The 21,732-nt window shown below is 36.1% G+C and overlaps 1 protein-coding gene across 3 annotated transcripts in view; it reads left to right on the plus strand.

Annotated features, from left to right (window-relative positions):
* Positions 1–21,732, plus strand: part of LRP1B (LDL receptor related protein 1B) — a 1,911,091-nt gene that overhangs the window by 405,311 nt on the left and 1,484,048 nt on the right. The gene's annotated exons all lie outside the window — the stretch shown is intronic.

A 21,732-nucleotide genomic window follows, 5' to 3' on the forward strand; every position in this document is an offset into this window, starting at 1 on the left:
TAAAACAGTCCCTGTTGCCTTTAAATATTTTATTCTTCCTCCAAATGTGGTCATTTTCCAATCACATGCAGTTTGAATAAGACTGAATATAACCGGGGTGAGAAGGTCAGTATTTTTCTTTATACTACTTTACAGCTCTAGCCATTCAGCAGTCTTACATGAAAGAAACTGCTTATCCAGCAACAAAACACAGAAGTAGAACTGTCAAGTCTACTTGTCCTGGTTGGGAATGGATTTTCTAATTAAACCTGAATTTAACCATGAAAACTGATGTTTAAACTGACTTAAACTAACTTAAAAGGTGTGTCATGAAGTTGTGTCAATTCTGAACAAAGATAAGATTCGTCTGTGTTTTTTCCTTTTCTGCTCATATATGTGTTTCACAGGGCCAATGTATCCTACTTACTTGTCGCGTGCTGTCCAACAGAAAATGATAACGTTTTCATGGACTCTAATGAGAATGACATATCCTGGAGCTGTGCATTGTATAACCCATTCAACTCTGCAACTGTACATGTAGTTCTGCATTGGGTGTGTGTATCATAAAAATGAGTTTTCTGATGTTACCTGATGATTAAAGCATTTAGATTTTTGTAAAAGTTCAAAGTATTTCTCTATTATTAGGAGAGAAGGAGTTACAGAAATAAAAATTCAATTTGTATAAGAATTGGGCTTAGTTAAACATAATGTAGTTTTTTTCTTTAATTCTTACAACTTTTAAATATGTATTCTCAGGAATAATATCATAGAAATCTGTAATCTTCCATATGAACAGAGTATACCTTTGTATTTCCTGAAGCATAATATGGTAGGTAGTACTGATTTGTGGATACTATTGTGCACAGCACAATTTTTTCTTCCTGCAGATTGTATGTGGCTTAGCAAGAGAGGATCAGCTGGTAAACAGGAGAAATTACAACAGTTCCTCTAACTGAACTTTAAAACTAGATTAAAGAACTGACTAGTTTAGGCATATTAATAGGACAGCAAATACTCTATTGTGATGACTCAAAACAGATCTTCTACAGAAACTAAAAAGAAGCTAGATTTTAAGATAGATGCCCCCTACTGAGAAGTCTTAGTGAAACATTGGAAGAAAAAAGCACTTCTGAGGATGCTTAATATGCACCAATATCAGTAACTGGAGCAACACTATCATCAACCAGAAAAGCTCTACCTAACATGATTCGCAAGCAATCCATTATTGTATATATGTGAAAAGGGAAAAGGCAAAATCTGAAGTTGCCAAAAAATTGTGTAATCCTGTGCGCCTCAGATTTCATATCTCTAATATGACAGGGTGAACAAAATCAACCTGAGTTGAAATAATTACATGCAATTACAATGCAATTTTTCCCAGAAGGCTATAATTTATTATATTTCCTTTTGGTATATCTTTTTTTTATTATTAGTCTTTAAGTTCTGGGGTACGTATGCAGTACATGCAGGTTTGTTACATAGGTATATATGTGCCATGGTGGTTTGCTGCATCCATCCCCCCAGTCAGCTATGTAAGGTATTTCTCCTAATGCTATACTTCCCCAATCCCCCCACCACTTGCTATCCCTCCTCTAGCCCCTCACCCCATGACAGGCCCCGGTGTGTGATGTTCCCCTCCCTGTGTCCATGTGTTCTCATTGTTCAATACCCACTTATGAGTGAGAACATGTGGTGTTTGGTTTTCTGTTCTTCTGTTAAGTAGCTGAGAATGATGGTTTTCAGCTTCATTCATGTCCCTGCAAAGGACATGAACTCATCCTTTGTTATGGCTGCATAGTATACCATGGTGTATATGTACCATATTTTCTTTATCCAGCCTATCATTGATGGACATTTGGATTGACACCAAGTCTGTGCTATTGTAAACAGTGCCATAATAAACATATGTGTGCATGTGTCTTTATAATAGAATGATTTCTAATCCTTTGGGTATTTACCCAGAAATGGAATTGCTGGATCAAATGGTATTTCTAGTTCTAAATCCTTGAGGAATCATCACACTGTCTTCCACAATGGTTTAACTAATTTCCACTCCCATCAACTGTGTAAAAGTGTTCTTTTTTCTGACATCCTCTCCAGCATCTGTTAGTCTCCTGATTTTTTAATGATCACCATTCTATCTGGCATGAGATGGTATCTCAATGTGGTTTTGATTTGCATTTCTCTAATGAACAGTGATGATGAGCTTTTTTTCATATGTTTGTTGGAAGCATAAATGTCTTCTTTTGAAAAGTGTTCATATCCTTTGTCCACCTTTTGATGGGGTTGTTTTTTTCTTGTAAATTTTTTTTAAGTTCTTTGAAGATTCTGGATATTAGCCCTTTGTCAGATGGGTAGATTGCAAAAATTTTTTCCCATCCTTTTGGTTTCTGGTTCACTCTAATGACAGTTTATTTTGCTATGAAGAAGCTTTTAATTAGATCCCATTTGTCTATTTTGGCTTTTGTTGACATTGCTTTTGGTGTTTTATTCAGGGAGACTTGCCTATACCTATGTCCTGAATTGTATTTCCTAGGTTTTCTTTTAGGGTTTTTATAGTGTTAGGTCTTATGTTTAAATCTTTAATCCATCTGGAGTTAATTTTTGTACAGGGTGTAAGGAAGGGATCCAGTTTCAGCTTTCTGCATCTGGCTATCCAGTTTTCCCAACACCATTTATTAAATAGAGAATCCATTCCCCATTTCCTTATTTTCTCAAAGATCAGATGGTTGTAATTGTAGATGTGTGGCATTAATTCTGAGGCCTTTGTTCTGTTCTATTGGTCTATGTTTCTTTTTTGATACCAGTACCATGCTGTTTTGGTTACTGTAGCCTTGTGGTATAGTTTGAAGTCAGGTAGCGTGATGCCTTTAGCTTTGTGGGTTTTTGTTGTTGTTGTTTGTTTGTTTGTTTTTTGCTTAGGATTATTTTGGTTACATGGGCTCTTTCTTCATTCCATATGAAGTTTAAGCTGGTTTTTTCCAATTGTGTAAAGAAAGTCAATGGTAGCTTGATGGGGCTATCATTGAATCTATAAATTACTTTGGGCAATATCGCCATTTTCATGATATTGATTCTTCCTAACCATGAGCATGGAATGTTTTTTTCTCTCTGGTTGTGTCCTCTCTTATTTCCTTGAGCAGTGGTTTGTAGTTCTCCTTTAAGAGGACCTTCACATCCCTTGTTAGTTGTACTCCAGTTATTTTATTCTTCTTGTAGCAATTGTTAATGGGAGTTCACTCATGATTTGGCTCTCTATTTGTTTGTTATTGGTGTATAGGCATGCTTGTGATTTTTGCACATTGATTTTGGATCCTGAAACTTTTCTGAAGTTGCCTATTACCTTAAGGAGATTTTTGGCTGAGCCAACAGGGTCTTCTAAATAAACAATTATGTCATCTGCAAATAGAGACAATTTGACTTCCTCTTTTCCTAATTGAATACCTTTATTTTTTTTTCTTGCCTAATTGCTGTGACCAAAACTTCCAAAACTATGTTGAATAGAAGTGGTGAGAGAGAACATCCTTGTCTTGTGCCAGTTTTCAAAGGGAATGCTTCCAGTTTTTGCCCATTCAGTATGACATTGGTTGTGGGTTTGTTATAAATAGCTCTTATTATTTTGAGATGCATTCCATCAATACCTAGTTTACTGAGAGCTTTTAGAATAAAGAGCTGTTGAATTTTGTCAAAGGCCTTCTCTGCATCTATTCAGATAATCACGTGGTTTTTGTCTTTGGCTCTGTTTATGTGACTGATTACGTTTATACATTTGCATATATTGAACAAGCCTTGCATCCCAGGGGTGAACCTGACTCAATTTTCGTGGATAAGTTTTGATGTGCTGTTGCATTCAGTTTGCCAGTATTTCATTGAGGATTTTCACATCAATGTTTATCGTGGATATTGGCCCGAAATTTTCTTCTTTAGTTGTGTCTCTGCCAGGTTTTGGTATCAGGATGATGTTGGTCTCTTAAAATGAGTTAGGGAGGATATTCCCTCTTTTTGTATTGTTTGGAATAGTTTCAGAAGGAATGGTACCAGCTCCTCTTTGTACCTCTGGTAGAACTCAGTTGTGAACCTGTCTGGTCCTGGACTTTCTTTGGTTGGTAGGCTATTAATTGCTGCCTCAGTTTCAGACCTTATTATTGGTGTATTCAGGGATTCACCGTCTTCCTGGTTTAATCTTGGGAGGGTGTAAGTGTCCAGGAATTTATCCATTTATTCTTGATTTACTGGTTTATTTGCATAGGTGTTTGTAGTAGTCTCTGATTCTAGTTTGTATTTCTGTGGGATTGATGGTGATATTGCCTTTATCATTTTTTATTACATCTATTTGATTCTTCTCTCTTTTCTTCTTTATTAGTCTGGCTAGCAGTTTATATATTTTGTTGATCTTTTCAAAAAACCAGCTTCTGTATTTATTAATTTTTGAAGGGTTTTTTGGGTGTCTCTATCTCCTTCAGTTCTCCTCTGATGTTACTTATTTCTTGTCTTCTGCTAGCTTTTGAATTTATTGATCTTGGTCCTCTAGTACTTCTAATTGTAATGTTAGAATGTGGGTTTTAGATCTTTCTTCACATCTCTTATGGGCATTTAGTGCTATGAATTTCCATCTAGACGCTGCTTTAAATGTGTTCCAGAGATTCTGGCACGTTGTGTCTTTGTTCTCATTGGTTTCGAAGAACATCTTTATTTCTGCCTTCATTTCATTATTTATGCAGTAGTCATTCAGGAGCAGGTTGTTCAGTTTCGATGTAGTTGTGCAATTTTGAGTGAGTTTCTTAATCCTTAGTTTTAATTTGATTGCACCGTGGCCTGAGAGACCATTGTGATTTCCATTCTTTTGCATGTACTGAGGAGTGATTTACTTCCAATTATGTGATCAATTTTAGAGTAAGTGTGATGTGGTGCTGAGAAGAATGTATATTCTGTCGATTTGGGGTGGAGAATTCTGTAGATGTCTATTAGGTTCACTCAGTCCAGATCTGAGTTCAAGTCCTGGATACCCTTGTTGATTTTCTGTCCCATTGATCTTTCTAGTATTGACAGTGGGGTGTTGAAGTCTCCGACTATTATTGTGTGGGGGTCTAAGTCTCCTCGTAGGTCATTAAGGACTTGCCTTATGTATCTGGGTGCTCCTATTTTATTTCTTGACGTTGAAAACTGTTTTGTATTTTCAGAATGCCTCCCCCAGTCTCCTGATGAGGATTTTTCTGCAGCTCTTGTTTAAAAAGCTCTGTATTCTTTTTTTTTTCCCCATTTATTTATTTTATTGCATTTTAGGTTTTGGGGTACATGTGAAGAACATGCAAAATTGTTGCATAGGAACACACGTGGCAGTGTGATTTGCTGCCTTCCTCACCTACATCTGGCATTTCTCCCCTTGCTATCTCTCCCCAGCTTCCCACCCCCCACCGTCCCTCCCCTATTTCCCCCCAACTGACCCCAGTGTGTAGTGCTCCCCTCCCTGTGTCCATGTGTTCTCATTGTTCAACACCTGCCTATGAGTGAGAACATGTGGTGTTTGATCTTCTGCTCTTCTGTGAGTTTGCTGAGAATGATGGTTTCCTATTCTAACAAGCACCAAGGATGGTGCTTATCATAAGAATGTTGTCTCTCTTACTTTGTGTCATCCCTCCTTATGATAAGCACCTACAGTCCAGTGATGACTTATAAAAGTCTTCTTCAGAGACGGAGTTTTTCTCTGTTGCCCAGGCTGGAGTGCAGTGGTGCAATCTCGTCTCACTACTGCAAACTCTACTTCCCACGTTCAAGTAATTCTTCTGCCTCAGCCCCCCAAGTAGCTGGGATTAAACCCATCTGCCACCATGCCTAATTTTTATATTTTTAGTAAAGATGGGGTTTCACCATGTTGGCCAGGCTGGTCCCAAACTTCTGACCTCATGATCCGCCCACCTCGGTCTCCCAAAGTGCTGAGATTACGGGTGTGAACCACCATACCTGGCCCAACTTCCACACTTAGAGAAGTCTTCCCTAAAAAGGGAGAACATGGTTTCCTCCCTACTTGAGAGAAGCCTGGCCTTTGGTATGATTTGGTTCCAGACTTCACCACTCTGAGAAGCCAGAGGAACTCTGAGTTCCCTTTCTAAGCTGGTCTTACTATTCTCACTCTCATAAGTCTTTACTAGAAAGAACGTTGTCTCTCCTACATGGGATCATCCCTCTTTGTGATAATTGTAAGAAATCTCCTGGTGTCACTGGAATTTAAGAGTCCTTAAGAAGGGAGATGCCTTAACTGCTAACCACATGAGAAAAGGTGATGCAAATGACTCCTGGGAAGTTCAGGGTTCAAAGATGATTATCTGCTCATCTCTACTGATGCCACTGTAGTGACTTGCTGTTGGTCCTGTGATGAGGTTGGCATCGGTGTTGGTTTTCTAGAGCTGCTGTTTCAGCCACTACACACTGGGTGGCTTAAAATGACAGAGTGTATTGTTTCACTGTTCTGGTAGCCCCAGGCATACCTTGGCTGTGACAGCATACTTTCAGTCTCTGTCTCTAGTTTCATGTGGCCATCTTCCTTCTGTCTCTCTCTCTTCACATGATGTTCTCATATTTGTGTGTCTCTGTGTCCAGATTTCCCTCTTCTAATACGGGAACTGGTCATATTGAATTAGGATCAACTTGAATGATCTCATCTTAATTACATCTATAATAGCATTGTTTTTAAATAAGGCCATATTCACAAGAACCAGGGCTGCTTCAGATCTTAACATGTCTTGTTGGAGGGACACAGTTCAACCCTTGACAGCACACAGGAGTTTCATTCACTTCTGTGGTTACAGATGCATATTACAAGCCCATCCAGAACCATTGTGAAGGAGAAGTGGCAGTTTTATTCTCAGCCTGAGAAATACACACCAATTAAGTCTGGGTTTCCAGTGGTCTGCTTTAAGTCACTTAGCATCTATTCCTTCCGGGAACAACCTGCCCCTGGAGAGGCTGGGTGAGAATTGCTCCCAGTGTCTCCATCATCACAAACCCTGTTGCCCTGTTCTCTTTCAGTCTTTCACTTGAGAAAAAAAAGCTCATACGTAACTATCATCTGTTTCAACCACCACATAATTTAATGCAAGTTAATTTTACAAATAACAAATACAATTACTCTAACGATTTTGAGCCTAGCCAAAAGTTAGCATGCCTTCTTTTCAAAGAGCTCCTGTGTTTAGTGCCATCTTAGTTTTCTGAATCATGAACTAAGTCTAGATCAAGCTGACATGCTGCTCCTGCTAGGTTTCTAAAATTCTTGGATCTTGGGGAGAATGGAAATTAAGATTTCTAAATATCATATCTACATGTACCCACCCCACCATAAATCAAGCTCTGTAGAAGAGAAAAAAAATTCTACCCCACTGAATATTTTGCTATATGAAATTCTAAGTAGATTAGTAACAATAATCACATTTTACTTACATCTTCCATTGGGCAATAATGGAGGAGTCTCAGGCAATGTTCTCTTTAAATTGCAGTTTTTAAGCTTTGAAATAGCCTGTCCACCACCCCCTCCCACAAAAACACTATGTGTTTGTTCCTGATCTTACTCAAATCTTTGCCTTGATTTACTTATAGCTGCATCTTCTACTGCAAAGTGTATGAATCCTGTTGACAAACCTCTTCCTAATCTCTTACCCAAGCTTTCCTTATGGGTTTAATGAAACCTGGAAAGTCCCTCTTTAGGATCTTCCCTCACTGATTTCTCCTTGCTGACATCTAACTATGTTACTTATTCATCTATTTTACCATGCCATCTGCATTTCCTTTCTACACCCTTTCTTTCTAGTATTTCTTCTGAATATTACATCCCAACAGATCTATCTTTCTATCATTTTGTCTGGCTTTGTATTTCAGATGGATCATTTTCAAAAAAATAATAATAATAATACCCTGCCAGCATAGGGGAGAAAATTATTTTAATGCTTCTCCAAGGCCAAACTCTTCCTACTTACAATGGTAGATAGCTGGAGTAGGATTAGCTATACTGTAAGATTTTCAATATTCAAATGACTGTTGAGGGAAAGCACCATATTTCAATTGTTATAATTTAAATTAATTCAATGTTACAAAAACAAACAAACACAGTGTCTCTACAGAAATCAGTTCTGGCCAAAAGTTAGCATCCTTTCTTTTCAAACAACTCCAGTTGAGGAACTGGAGTGCAGGTGCTTAATAACATATTCATAAGGACTCCCCAGCCTCTATCTTTGTTATTATAAAATGCTTTCGTTTGCTGTTTGTGCAATTCTAAGGCCCATTCACCTGCAGTTTGCAGCACTTGTTTTCATCCAAAGAGCTCTCAAGAGCATTCATAATGCCAAGGAGACAGGCAGAGAGGCCCTTAAAAATTATTTTAAAAAACCAGGAGAACTGAAACTTACCTCACACGCAAATGCCCAGAAACCAAAAGAAAACTAAATGTGATTTAAAAATTATGATTTTATTAAAAACAACTGCCAGGCTAAAGCATACTGACAAAGGAAGTATTACCTTTTATTTTTTTTCTTAAACATCTTTTTTGTTTTGCTATCACTCTCTCATTCTCTCACTCTTTCTCTCTCTCCCTGCGTGTTTTTCATAGAATGTTTTAAATACTACTCATATGGAAAGATATTTTTTTCTGGTGATAAGATAAATATAACTGGTAAATACAGAATCATGAATCTGAACAATTTATATAGCTTAAATGTTGATTTCACTTAATTAAATTTACTGCTATTCTTGTTAGTGTTTATTTCAGCTTACTAGATTTCCAAAGTTGATTATATTATTAGAATTTTTATTCACTGCACTTATTTTCCCCTTATTTTATTATCTCCTCCCAGATAATCTAGAGATTAATTAATCAATTAATTAAAATGGATTCAGTGTTGCCCTTGGCTTATAGTAAGCACTTAATAAAGGTTAATTGTTTTTAATTTCAAGATGTAATTCCCAACCTCCTTGGTTATTTAATCAGTCAACAAATACTAAGTGCCTATTAAAGACAAAATATTATGATAGGTATGAAACTATAAAGATGAGTAAGACATGGTCACTAAAGTCAGTGAGGTTGTAGTTGAATAAAGGCAGGTATATAAAGTACTAAGTGCAATTAAACATTATAGTTTCCATAATTATGTACATATGTACACAGAGCACAGATGTGGCAAAAAATAATATTCTTGTAGTGGTATATTTAAGAAATGCTTGATAGTGGTCTAAACTATCATACCAAGACCAGAACACTGACTTGATTTTAGCTAGACAGGAAAGAAGGAAGGCGAATTCTAGCAGTAAGAACTATACCCTCAAAGCATGGAGTTGTGAAAATGCAGAATCTATTTGAGAACCTCCATGTAAGACAACTATGATGTTGTGGGCATTATCTCAAGAGATAAAACTGAAAAGGTAAGCAATAGATGGATCAGGGAGAACCTTGAGCCCAGCTAAGCAATTTAAACTTTATTCTGCAGGCAGTGGGGAGACATTAAGGGAATTTAAGCAAGTACCTAAAATGACAGGATTTGCATATGAAGAAGGTCATCTGAAAGCATTGTGGATGATGGATTGGAGGATGTAAGACCATAGACAAGAAGCTTGAAGGCTGTAATAGTCAGGTGAGAGATGCTAAAGCCTTAAACGAAGGTTATCCAGTGTATCTGGATACTTTTATGATACATGAAGAAAGTTTACAGGACTGGTGCATTTCTCTGTGGGCTCACCTTTACAGGAAGACCAATCATAATTCAAACATTAATTCAAAACAATAGATTTAATTCAGGCAACTGGAACCTTGTGGTCTCATTACCAAATCATTCTCTTGCCATAGGAGAAAACACAAATGAAAATCAGACTATTGATCTGGCAACAGAATAAGTGGAACTAAAATAATAGAACGTTTAATAGCTTCAGGCAAACATAGCTTGATACAACCATCTTTGACAGGGGCGTTCTTGCCAAAGGTATCAGAATACTTAAAGCCCTTGGCTACAACCCCCCACCGTCGATCCTCACGTTAGGCATGGCTTTGCTGTTGGATCTAGAATATAAAATAGTCAAGCCTGGCTGCTTAGGCTCTGCTTTTTTGAATAGTATGTGATTAGTGATGCCAAGATTTCTCACTTTGACATTTTTCCTCTGCTTCCATTGCTTCTCAGTCCAATTTATAATTGACAAATTGTTTTCTTTAGTTACTTCAGTAGCCAATCAAGTTACAACCAAACTCATAATCTAGATGGTTTGTTAAGGTGATTTTATACATTTATGCTACTAGGGATATAATATTTTCTGCCTTATAATAATGGCTGCCTTATTTTTAAATTTCTGAGGAAAAATTCCCTGGCTATCTTTCTCCCTTCTTCTTCAAATTCTACCAAGCTACTCATGATCATTTTCTGGTAAAATCTGTGTGTGTGTTTCTTACTGATATTTCTATGGATTGACTACAAGCAGAAATTAGTTATAGGGGTAAACTACTTGAACTAAATATAAAACCTCAGTTGATGATGCTTAAACAGCATTTGTCCAAAAATACTCCAGCCTACAGAAATACGGAGGGTTGGTAAAACCAGGCTTTTGATGAATCAGATGAAAATTTGTCCACCTTAATTTTAGCATCATGTAATGGACTTGTTACTGTGTTAAATGAACTAGAAGCATGTCTCTTCTACGTTTAAAAAAATGGAAAAAACTATTTTCATAAATGCAGATATATTATATTTTAGGAATCTGGGTGATTTCTGTGTACTACTATCTACTCCAGAAGGAAGATTTACAGATTTTTTAAATTGTAATTTTGTAGTAATTCTCCGATGTTGTAACTACCAACTATTTACTGAAATACAGAACAGAAGCAGAGTTAGCAGAAAAAAATAATAATTTCAGATGTTCCTCAGTAAGATGAATAGCTGCCTCTGAAATTCAGGTGATATGAGAAGGTCATTACCATTTAGGTAGTTGATGAGGTGACCTTGAGGAACACCATATTGGATGGGTGGATGGAGGTGGAGTACCCTTCGCTCTAAAAACACTGGGAATAGTTACTGAAAAAGATGGGAGATGAGCTGGGAAAGAGTGGTGTCATTAAAACCAGATGAATAAAGAGTCTTTCAAAAAGGAAGTAGACAACCCTGTCAAATGCCATAGGAAAGTTGCCATTTACATTGAAGAGTTCTGTGAGAAAAATGGTAGTGTGGGCAGATAGCAACTAAAATGCTTTATGTGTGTAATAACTCTTCCCTACAACAACCTAATGAGGTTAGTGCCCATATTTCATAGATAAGGAAAAGAGGATACAGAAGAGTTAAGTAATTTTCTCCAAGGTCGTGAAGTTGGTAGGTGGTGGAGTTTGGCTTTGAACTGGATAGTCTAGCTGGAAAGGCTGGAAACCAGAATGTAATACTCGAGAGGCTGTGAAACTGCATGTGTTTCTGAACAAAGAAGTAATGGGCCTGGCTGCTGTGAAAGCATAAGCCAAACCTTCTCTGTTCCTCTGGGCTTTAGGGAAAAATAAGTGGCTTTATACGCTGACATGGAAAAATACGAAGGCAAACAAAGGAACAGTAAATGGAGCTAACTTTTACCTGACATCTTCAATTTTCATAACTAATTGAAAGACAAATCAAGCAAGAATCATGGAGAGCCATGGAGGGCATAGCATATTCTCAGACAGGGCTAAGGCACCATTTGTAACCCTTATCCTTACCTAGAAATGTGCCTCTGAGACTCCCAGGGCCGTTTTCAAAAGATTCCAGCAGGCCTAGATCCACCATCCCTGGAAATTCTGAGTCAGTGTGGGATAGGGCCTGGGGAAGTTGAATCTGGGGGATATGTTCCAGATAATATTGAAGTCCTCTCTCATTTAAAAACCACCGCATACATAAATCAGTGATACCATGTTCTGTATTATGAAAATAAGGGAGGAGCCTTGTCAAATGGACTTCGTTTGGGGCAGCCTCCCACTTTTCCAATCTGTGCCATAATCTCCTGTTCCCACCCACATTTCTCCCCACGCCCCCTTTGGGGGTCACCACACTATACCTGGTTCTTGCCTTGAAGTTATTGTTTCCTAATTTGTGATAGGCTATTAGATGATAACTTAAGGACTGGCCCCCTTTAGGAGTATTTACATATTTACATGTCAAAAACAAATCTTTATACATAGGAAACAGTGGGTTTCCCCAAATGAAACAAACCATTTCTGTCCAGTGAAGAATATTAAGCTTGGTGTTCTGGGAGGGAGTATTGACTTCATCCTAGATTACAAAGTGTAGGCAGCCACCTATACAGACAATAATTTCTGAGCATAACTTTTTGAATCCAAAAACTGCTTAATTTAGTCAAGCTTTTATATCACCCTTAATAATGAAACAAACATTCCTTCTGGCTCATAAATACTACAAATTAGTAATATCATTTTCAGACACAAATTGTGCCCATAAAAACTGATTTTCAAGTAGCATAAAAAGGTAGCTGGGGATGGAGGGACAAAAAGAATGCTGGAAACATCTGACTTGGACAAGAAATGCAAAAAGGAGTAGCCTTAAAATGTAGACAAGGAAGCACATATCATGGCATTCAATGGGTTAAAGCAGCATTTTCCAGTAGTTTAGCAAGCAAAGCTCTTTTCCCTTTTTCTCCCTGGTATTCAGATGTGATTCAAATCTGTGGACGGCTCAGCTTCTTCTCTTGGCAGCTCCTCAGTGCTCCTCAGTGCAGTTTGAATCAGTAATGTTGATGCCAGCAAGGGTGTGCCTGACATTCTGTGCCCAGATCCTGGTCCACACTCAGCCAATTAAAAGACTGTCCCATTTGGACACTGGACTCCCTCTTCTCTGTCTCTTGCACAGCATGGTGGCTGAGACTGAGTCTGGGCTCTGCAGGCTTCAGATTCTACTACGAAAGCCAAAACTGGCCAAGCCACACGATGTTTGACAAAAATTGACTCAGCTGGAAATTGATCTTCACATGTTTTTCAAATGCTCACCCACAGTTCCCTGAGACAGTTTTTCCTTTGTGTCTGCTGGGGTGCTTCAACAGACTTCCAACCTCAAATAAATAAAAATGCTTTGATTTAATGCACACTCTCAACGAGACCTTTCTGCTGATTCTGTGAAAGAACGCAACTTGGGCCCATTCAACTCTTTGCAGGTTATCAGACTCCTGCTCTATTGGATCCCAAATAAAGAATTTCTAAGCATTATCTTCTGTAGAAATGGGATTTTCCCCCACTGTTTTACTCTACCTACAGTACTACCCAAACATGAACAGAATAGGAATAGAAAATGAAAGCAATAAAATATCCTCAAAGAGCATTTTTAAAATGTAAAACCATTTTGGGGAAATGTCTGAACCTAAAAAATTGAAGCAATTTACATCATTATTTTATTGGTTGGCACAGTCTAGCCTGCACCAAGCACTTTACAAAATGTGGATTTCTCTTCCTTAAATTGTACTGTCCATCAAACTTCCTTGGAAATGTTATCGTTAGCCCATAACATTAGTGGGTTGCACCTCCACTAATGTACCGTCTAACCCCCTGTTGTATAATTTCTGATTTCAGCTCTTTATACGATAGCTCACTGAACTTAAATTGGCTCTCTTTGGTAAAATGTGATCATCTTTAATGTCTGCCTACTAAGTCCCTTCTTCAAAACCGGTAATGCCTAAGTCAGGATGTTGGCAATTGCTAAAACGTTTCTGAACTCGAAATAAAAACACAAGACCAAAAAAAAAAAAAAAAAAAAAAAAAAAAAAAAAATAGGGTGGCGTAAGCATTTTTGTTTAAAGTTTCAAGGATCATTGTGTCTGGTTGGTGCCCCAAGGAAGTCCTGTGGTAAACCTATCAGGGGAAGCTGTAGGTAAACACTTGAAAAACAGGAAAAACAGGTTCCTGCTGAGGCAGTCTTAACACAGCTCCTAATGGCCAGGCTCCCTTTGGCTCACCTTGTTAAGCATCTGCCTGAAGCCCACAAAGAACCCAGTTTGAGGCTCAGCTGCTGTAATAAGCGGAACGAATACATGGAGATTCCAACTAGCAGATGGGGACTTGCTGATTGAGAGAGACTGATCTAGTGTCTGGCCACCTGTTGGCAAACACAGCACTCCTGACACCCCCCTCCACTTAGCAAATTCAGACAGAAGGGAGACAGGAAGAGAACTGATTTCTTAAAGGAATATATGGGAGGAAAACATTTGATAAGCCAAGCATCACATGTTAGAGCAGATAGAGTCGATCAATGATGTTGTTTTTCCACAGTGTATGGCAGTATGAGTCTTTCCAGAATAATGGGAAGCAACACTTATCAGCATGTCTATAATATTTGAAATGTGAATTTCGAGTGCTGACCTGGAATGGTTTTTTAATAGTGATGCTAGTAGGAGGTCCAAAGAATTGAATTTGCTTCCTACTAATGTTACATTGCTACTGTCAAATGAACTTCAGAATTGCCAGTGGATGCAAAAGTCGAAATTCAGGAATAAGTCTGTGGATCTCTCTGATTTGTTCCCATGGTGATTCCATCTACAGTTTTTTGTAACTTTACAGCAACAGGAACAATTACTTAACTTGCATTTTATCATTCTTCCTCAAAGCCCTGGATTTCTGCTTTCATTTTTTAAAAAAAAAAGTAAAATAGGCCGGGGCGGTGGCTCACGCCTGTAATCCTAGTACTTTGGGAGGCCGAGGCGGGTGGATCATGAGGTCAAGAGATCGAGACCATCCTGGTCAACATGGTGAAACCCCGTCTCTACTAAAAATACAAAAAATCAGCTGGGCATGGTGGCGCGTGCCTGTAATCCCAGATACTCGGGAGGCTGAGGCAGGAGAATTGCCTGAACCCGGGACGCGAGGTTGCGGTGAGCCGAGATCGCGCCATTGCACTCCAGCCTGGGTAACAAGAGTGAAACTCCGTCTCAAAAAAAAAAAAAAAAAAAAGAAAAATAGAAAGGAATCATTCCCTAGACTTTCTCATCCTTTATGAGGAGCTTGTGGAGGCCCCTGATTGAAGTCAGGGCTCACAGTTGGAGGGTGAGATCATGCCCAAGGGAGGCACAACTGCTCTGGGACTGTCACTGCTCCCAACAGAGGAATAGGGCCAGGCATTTATACCAGCTACACCTCAAACTCAAGCCCTTTTGAAGAGTGAGTGAGAATCTTAAAACTTGAACGGAATACTGTGCGGAGAGGTGCTAGAGAACGGAGGTGACCTTTGCATTGCAAGTTCTTTCCTTTCTCTCTACACTCTTCTTTGCAAGCTCCTCTTCCTTACTTTTCCCCAGCTGAGTATTTCACCTTCAGAAGCTGTTACACTTCATGAAAAATACTGCTACTCTCTGAAATACAGGCTTCTCTTTTCCCCTCGCTATAGCGCTAAAAGTACTGTACTCTGGGTAAAAATCACATAGTAGATGTTTCAGAATAAGAAAAGGCTTACCAAAAACAACACAAAAGAAGAGAAAAAACAACAACTGAATGCTCCTCCTCTTCGGCCCCCTGAATATATATATATATATATATATATATATATATATATATATATATACACACACACACACACACGCACACACCATATAATATGTATATATTGCTTTTTAAACCTTTCCCAAAACACTCATGACACATTTTGAAAGTTGCTTAAAGATACATGAATATTGGCTTTGAGGCAAGAGTCATCTATTAGACTTTCAAGTAGCACAGTAGAATTAATTCCATTCTCTTTATTTTAAGGACATGAAAACTGAGACCAGATTTCAATTAAATGGCTTGACCAGATCACATATCTTGAATGTGAAATAACCAGGATTGATATCCAAATTCAATCTCAGTCTCCTTAAGTTATGTGGTCTTAATCAATTTGGCTTCTTACTCGTACTGGAGAAGTTGTGGGCAGGTGGGGTAGTGAGTCAGAGTGCCAACCTGTGTCAGATTGCTGCAGCACAGTGTAGAAAGTTATAGAAATTTGGTGTAAGGAAAGTATTCCAGGTAAACCAGATTTAGGCTCTGCCTCTTAACATGTGACTTTGGGGCAATTATTTAACATGTATCTATTCTCCAAGATCTTCATCTGTGAAATGGAAAGAATATAACCCCCAGGGCCTCTCTGAAAATCAATGGGTCCATGTAGGCATAGTTCTTAACGTACTTAACCTGTTATCTACTATTACTTTTCTCTAAAGCATAGTTGAGATTATTTTTCCCCTCAAGATTTCTTTTCCTTGTTTCTTCTTCAAAATAACAAATTTTAGCTCATTAAGTAATCTCCTTACATTAGTGGCTTTGCAGGGGTAATTTTCTTCCCCGTATCAGTTATAAGGATTTTCAAATAAGTTTACATTTTTCTTTTTAAAATGCACTATTTATTACCCAATGCTAAATCACAAACCAGATGTAAAATTGGAGTAGAGTTTAGAATGCATGCTAGTTTCACCAAATACATCCTCATCCTTCAAAATCTTTTCAAGCATTATCACTCTCCATCTTCAATCTGTCAGGCAGAAGACTGTATCTACTTCGACTATGAATCAATTCTATGAACAAACTTTATCATGTATCCCCTCACATGCTTGGTTTAACATTGTTCTTGTAATCTGCTAATACTGTTATTCCATTGAGGAAAATAATCTATTCAATTTGACTGGTTGGGTTTATGTTGTATAAGCCACCATACTTTGTTGCTTTTCATGCCAGTACTCTCTGGATAAAGATTTTTCATCATAACTTGTATTCATTAATATACTAAGGGTTGATGTCACCGAGGAGTAGTTTCCAGTCTTGTTCTTCTAATAATCTGTAAAATGGATTACAATATTCGTCTTCACATATTACCCCAATTTACTATAACTTCCAGAATAATGAATAGTATTTTTAAAATAGCCAACTCTTATGCCCCCTGGAATGTACATTACAGGAAATAACATTTCAGAACCCTGATTTGAAAAAGAATAATATTTATTATGTTTTCTTATTAGGAAAATAATATGTTCAAACTATAATTTGGAAAATGAAAATAATTTTTTTTTTAAAACAAGAGCCTCTTACCCAGAGATGATCATAATTAACGTTTTTGGTTCAACTCTTGTCAAGTATATGTATATGTTTATAAATTTTTTTATGATAATGGGATTGTACTATACTTATATTTTATATAATTATTTACCTAACAATATTATGTATATATTCCCATGCCATTTATTATTACATGATTTTAATGCCTATATAATACTCTATTGTATAGAAGTCATTCTTAAACAATTTGCATTTTCTAATTTTTTCTTTTAAAATCACATTTTTATAATAAATTTTAAATAACTCTTAATTCACATACAGAAGAGTAATAAGTTGTTTCTATTGAGTACCTGTTATATGCCAGCCAATTTACATGCATAACCTTATTTTACAAATGTTTCTCAATTTGCAAAATAGAAAATATTATCTTCTTATTACTGAAGTGGACACATTATGGATTTTTAAAAACATTTTTTTCCAAAAGTATCAATGCCAAATATCTAAAATCTAGTGTAGTTAGAATTCATAACCTTGTATACCATTGCAAAAGCCTGTGTTCTCTCTCCTTCATCCTTTTAGCCCATAGACTAAATTCCTCAAAGTCAAATAACCATTTCAAAGGAAAAATCCATTCTAAATCATCTGCTGTATCATGCCAACCAAAAAGACTGTATTATTTTTAAATTTTTAAATTTATTTATGTATTCCTATATATATTCAAAAGACTGATTTTTTAAAAATCCTTCTCAAATTGCAAAATACCTACTATGACTAATAAAATACAAAATAGTTTATTACTATTACTGTTGCAACTTTGAAAAGTGACCACATTTTAACAACATTTAATGAACATTTTCTGTTGATCATTGACACTTCTGAAATGTCTTCCCTTCTAATCTCTGATAACCTTTTAATCAGTGAGCATTTTACACGTGGACACTTGATTGCCCTTGATTACTTCGTGGACAAATTATTGATTCAATGACCTGAAAATTCACAATTTCACCTAAAATTTGAAGAAGTTGAGTTTATTTTTGAAAAGCTTATTTGTAGTTTATTTTTAAAATTATATTTAATCTCATGGAAAAAAATGTGATAAGATAGAATATTGTAGAATTTTAGCTTTTTTTTTGATGAGCAGTCTCAGCTCTCACTTGTCTATACTAATGCAAATAAAATATACATTAGAACGTTCAAAAATGCCCAGTTACGTATATTAAACTTAGGAATGAACTGTGTGATACTTGTGCCATATTGCCCTTCTAATTATATTTTTCTTAATCTAAATTTAACTTAATTTTAATTTCTGTAAGTAGCGACTAGGGGACATAAAGAGGGAGATTGAGGAGGCATTTTCTATACCTGTGAATTATTCACTGATATTGGCTAGAAATATAATTGATTTAAAATTACTTAGAAGATTTTAGATTTTAATGTAACTTAATCTAATTTTAATTGAAAATAAGGTCACCTCTGATTGTGAAAATACAAATGTACAATTTTCAAAACAGATTATTTTGCAGATTCAAGATTATTGAAACTGATGAACACAAAACAAAATAGTCAATGCGGAATAACTGGAATTCTTTCCTTCTCATTATCATTGTCACTCTCCTTTTTCCTACCTTGTCAATAAAACAAACATAAACACTGATAGTCAATTTTCTCACAGCTGTGGAGCAAACAGCACTAGCCTTATATTATTAGTCTTAGAGATCAGGGTGTAACTTTGTTTAAAATTTGCTTGACATAGAGTATCTCTATGAGTTTTAGATATCATCTGTGTTGTAATAATTGGTATTCTCTGGCACAGAACAGGCACTAGATACATGTTGAAGAAATATAGCATTACCAATAAGTGAATACTTTCTTCTTTGTTCTTCTAAGTTCCGCATCCCTTTCATACTTAAAAATTCAATTCATGACTTTTTGTTTGCCCTCTTTTGCCAGGAGCTGACATGGTGGTAGGAATTATACCAAATCAAAACTTCCAGAAAGTAATTTAATTAGAACAGATTATGTTTCCAAATAAAGATGAGGCAATTTTATCACAAACTTATGTGAGTAGTTATGTGTAGTTTTTCTACTTGTGTATATCTATGAGTTAAGAAAAAAACATTTTAAGATACACACTATCTGAGTTAAGAAAAAAACATTTTAAGATACACACTATCTAATTTCACTAACAAATCTCATGAATGATGTTCCTGGGGAGTAATTTGAAGTTTAAGTCAATTTGCAAAATCTGATTGAGTCATCGAGGTAAAGATTATTTTCTTTCTTATCTGTTAAAGGTCTTATCAATACTAAATCTTTCCAGTAATGATTTAACTTTATCTTTTTCCCTTTCTGGGAAAAATGAGGATTAGCCATAACTGGAATCATTACAAAGTAAGATAAACTTACTGAATCACTTGGCCTGATTAGTCTTGACATTTTTGGTAACTTTTAAGTGGAATGTGTAAGAATATATAATTTTTTTTCTTTTTGATTCTAGTGCTCACTTACATTTTAGGACATTTTCTGAAATGGCCTGGTGGTGATAATTTGAAAAGAGACACTAGGTCATGAAATATCATTAATTTTAAAAATGCACTTTTATCTACAGAAGAATTGAAGAATTACATCAATTTTTATCAAAGCATCTTTCTGTAAGCCAATTAAATAATAATACTTTTAAGAAGCAAAGATCTTTAAAATAATAAAAAAGGGCAAGGTCACCCTTAAAAGATAGCAACATATACAGTTACCCCAAAATGTAAATACCCTGGCTGTTCTCTTCATTCTTTGATGCTTATGAATAAATACTTCATTTTAGCTGGGACAATATTTATATCTGATTCTGAAGAATGTTTTTTATGCAGTTCTACAGCTATATTCTAATGAACCCAAAGAATTAAGTAAATTTCCATCTGTATGACTTGTGAGTCAACTATAATTTTTATTTTCTTTCAACTAGTATTTATTAAAGCCTCATAAACTGACATTAGGATATAAATATCTCAATAGAAAAAGAAGAAAATAACATTTATGAGAGCTCACAGTAAAAGAAAAAAACAACATGAGAAAGCCTATGGAAAGATACTATCAACCTTGTCATGGGAATATGAACTAAAACAATAATGAATTTTTTTCCCCACAAAATCAGACTGGGAGAGCACTAATGCTGGTAAGAGCTGAATTCTAACAATCATTTTGAAAAGCATTCTGGCAATGCTTATAAAACTGTGAATATTTGAAATCTCTGACTAATACTGTGATAGCTCTATTACATCAATAAAATGCAAGTAGGCAAGAATAAATATTCCATGTTTATTATAGTGCTATTCATACTGGTAACAACACACAAGCCACCAAACACTTATCAATATGAGACTGGTTGAATATGGTAATCTGCATGATGGCCACTATATAGCCACTAAAAGAATTGGATCCACATACACTTACTTGGAGGAATAAGCCCATGCTGTAAAACATAAACAAGAAACAAGGTAATAATACCAAAACCAATAAAGAACCATATTGCTGTACAGGTGACAGATCTGTCTGTCTCTCTGTCTGTCTGTCTGTCTGTTTTATATGCAGAGAGAGAAATACGTAGGGAAAAAAGTGAATTCAAGAGATGCCATGTGACAGTGGGCAATGGGAGAAGTAATTAGTTTTGCATAATATATTATTTACATTGTTTAATCAGTTACAGCAAACATGTATTATTCTACATAGAAAATTTGAAATATCACGCATAAATTAACATGGAGACATAACATTCAGCTTAGTATGAATTAGTTGTACGAATGTGCTCTGAATTAGGCACCAAAGATATCTAACCACAGGGCCCTCCTGCATGAAGGGACTCAGACTCCTCATACCCTTTTTTAAGAAAGCATGATATTCCAACATTTGTGGAAACCTACAGGAGACATTTGGACATCCTCTAGCAACTTGAGTTTTACCTAAAGATTAAAGGAAGAAATTGTTTTCCTAAATGCAAGTAAAACCTTAAAAACAGATTCTATGGGGCTTTGGCCTAGTAGGGCCTGCTGGATCAGAGAATAAAAGGTCTGGTTTGGTGGTTGTTTAAATGGTTTCGATAAAGGATGCAGTTGATTCAGGAGATGGCCATATACATTTTGGGGGTTCAGTGTATTTTGCTACCATATGAGTAATTTTTCCCAATTTGTTTGCTCCAGAAAAGCTTTCTAATCTCAGATCACTATAGTGTCCATGTAACAGTTTTGCCACATAATTTATTTTTAACAAGTATATGGTTTTGCTTCATTTTCCTGAAGAGCAAAGTTCTCTCATCTTAGAAAAATACCCAAATGTCTATGTTTTAAAGATTTTTCTCTAAATGTTGTTATTTTACATGGAAAATTATTTTCATTTTAAATGGAATAAATTAATCTGAATTAAAAACTCTTATGAAGTTTTTAAAAATTAGGTAGAAATCAATGAAAATGTGTACCATATTGTGCAAAGTACAAAAAAAAAATCTAATATCTTGAAGGACTCTGACTAATTTGGTCTTGTTCCAAGGGTTTTTACAATCTGCTTGACAATTAAGAGCTCAATAGCCCTAATTCAATTATTGTTAGCAAATTAACACAAGCAACAACAGTTTATGTACAAATAACAGTACTCAAATGCCTATTTAAGAAGAAAATATAAGAGCAATAACACCATCAAATGATTTTTTAAGGATATTTCAAAAAACAATCAAGCGAACTTTGGAATAAAAACTTTGGAGATTG

Source organism: Cebus imitator, unplaced genomic scaffold (assembly GCF_001604975.1).
Source record: "Cebus imitator isolate Cc_AM_T3 unplaced genomic scaffold, Cebus_imitator-1.0 Scaffold27, whole genome shotgun sequence".
Taxonomy (NCBI): Eukaryota; Metazoa; Chordata; class Mammalia; order Primates; family Cebidae; genus Cebus; species Cebus imitator.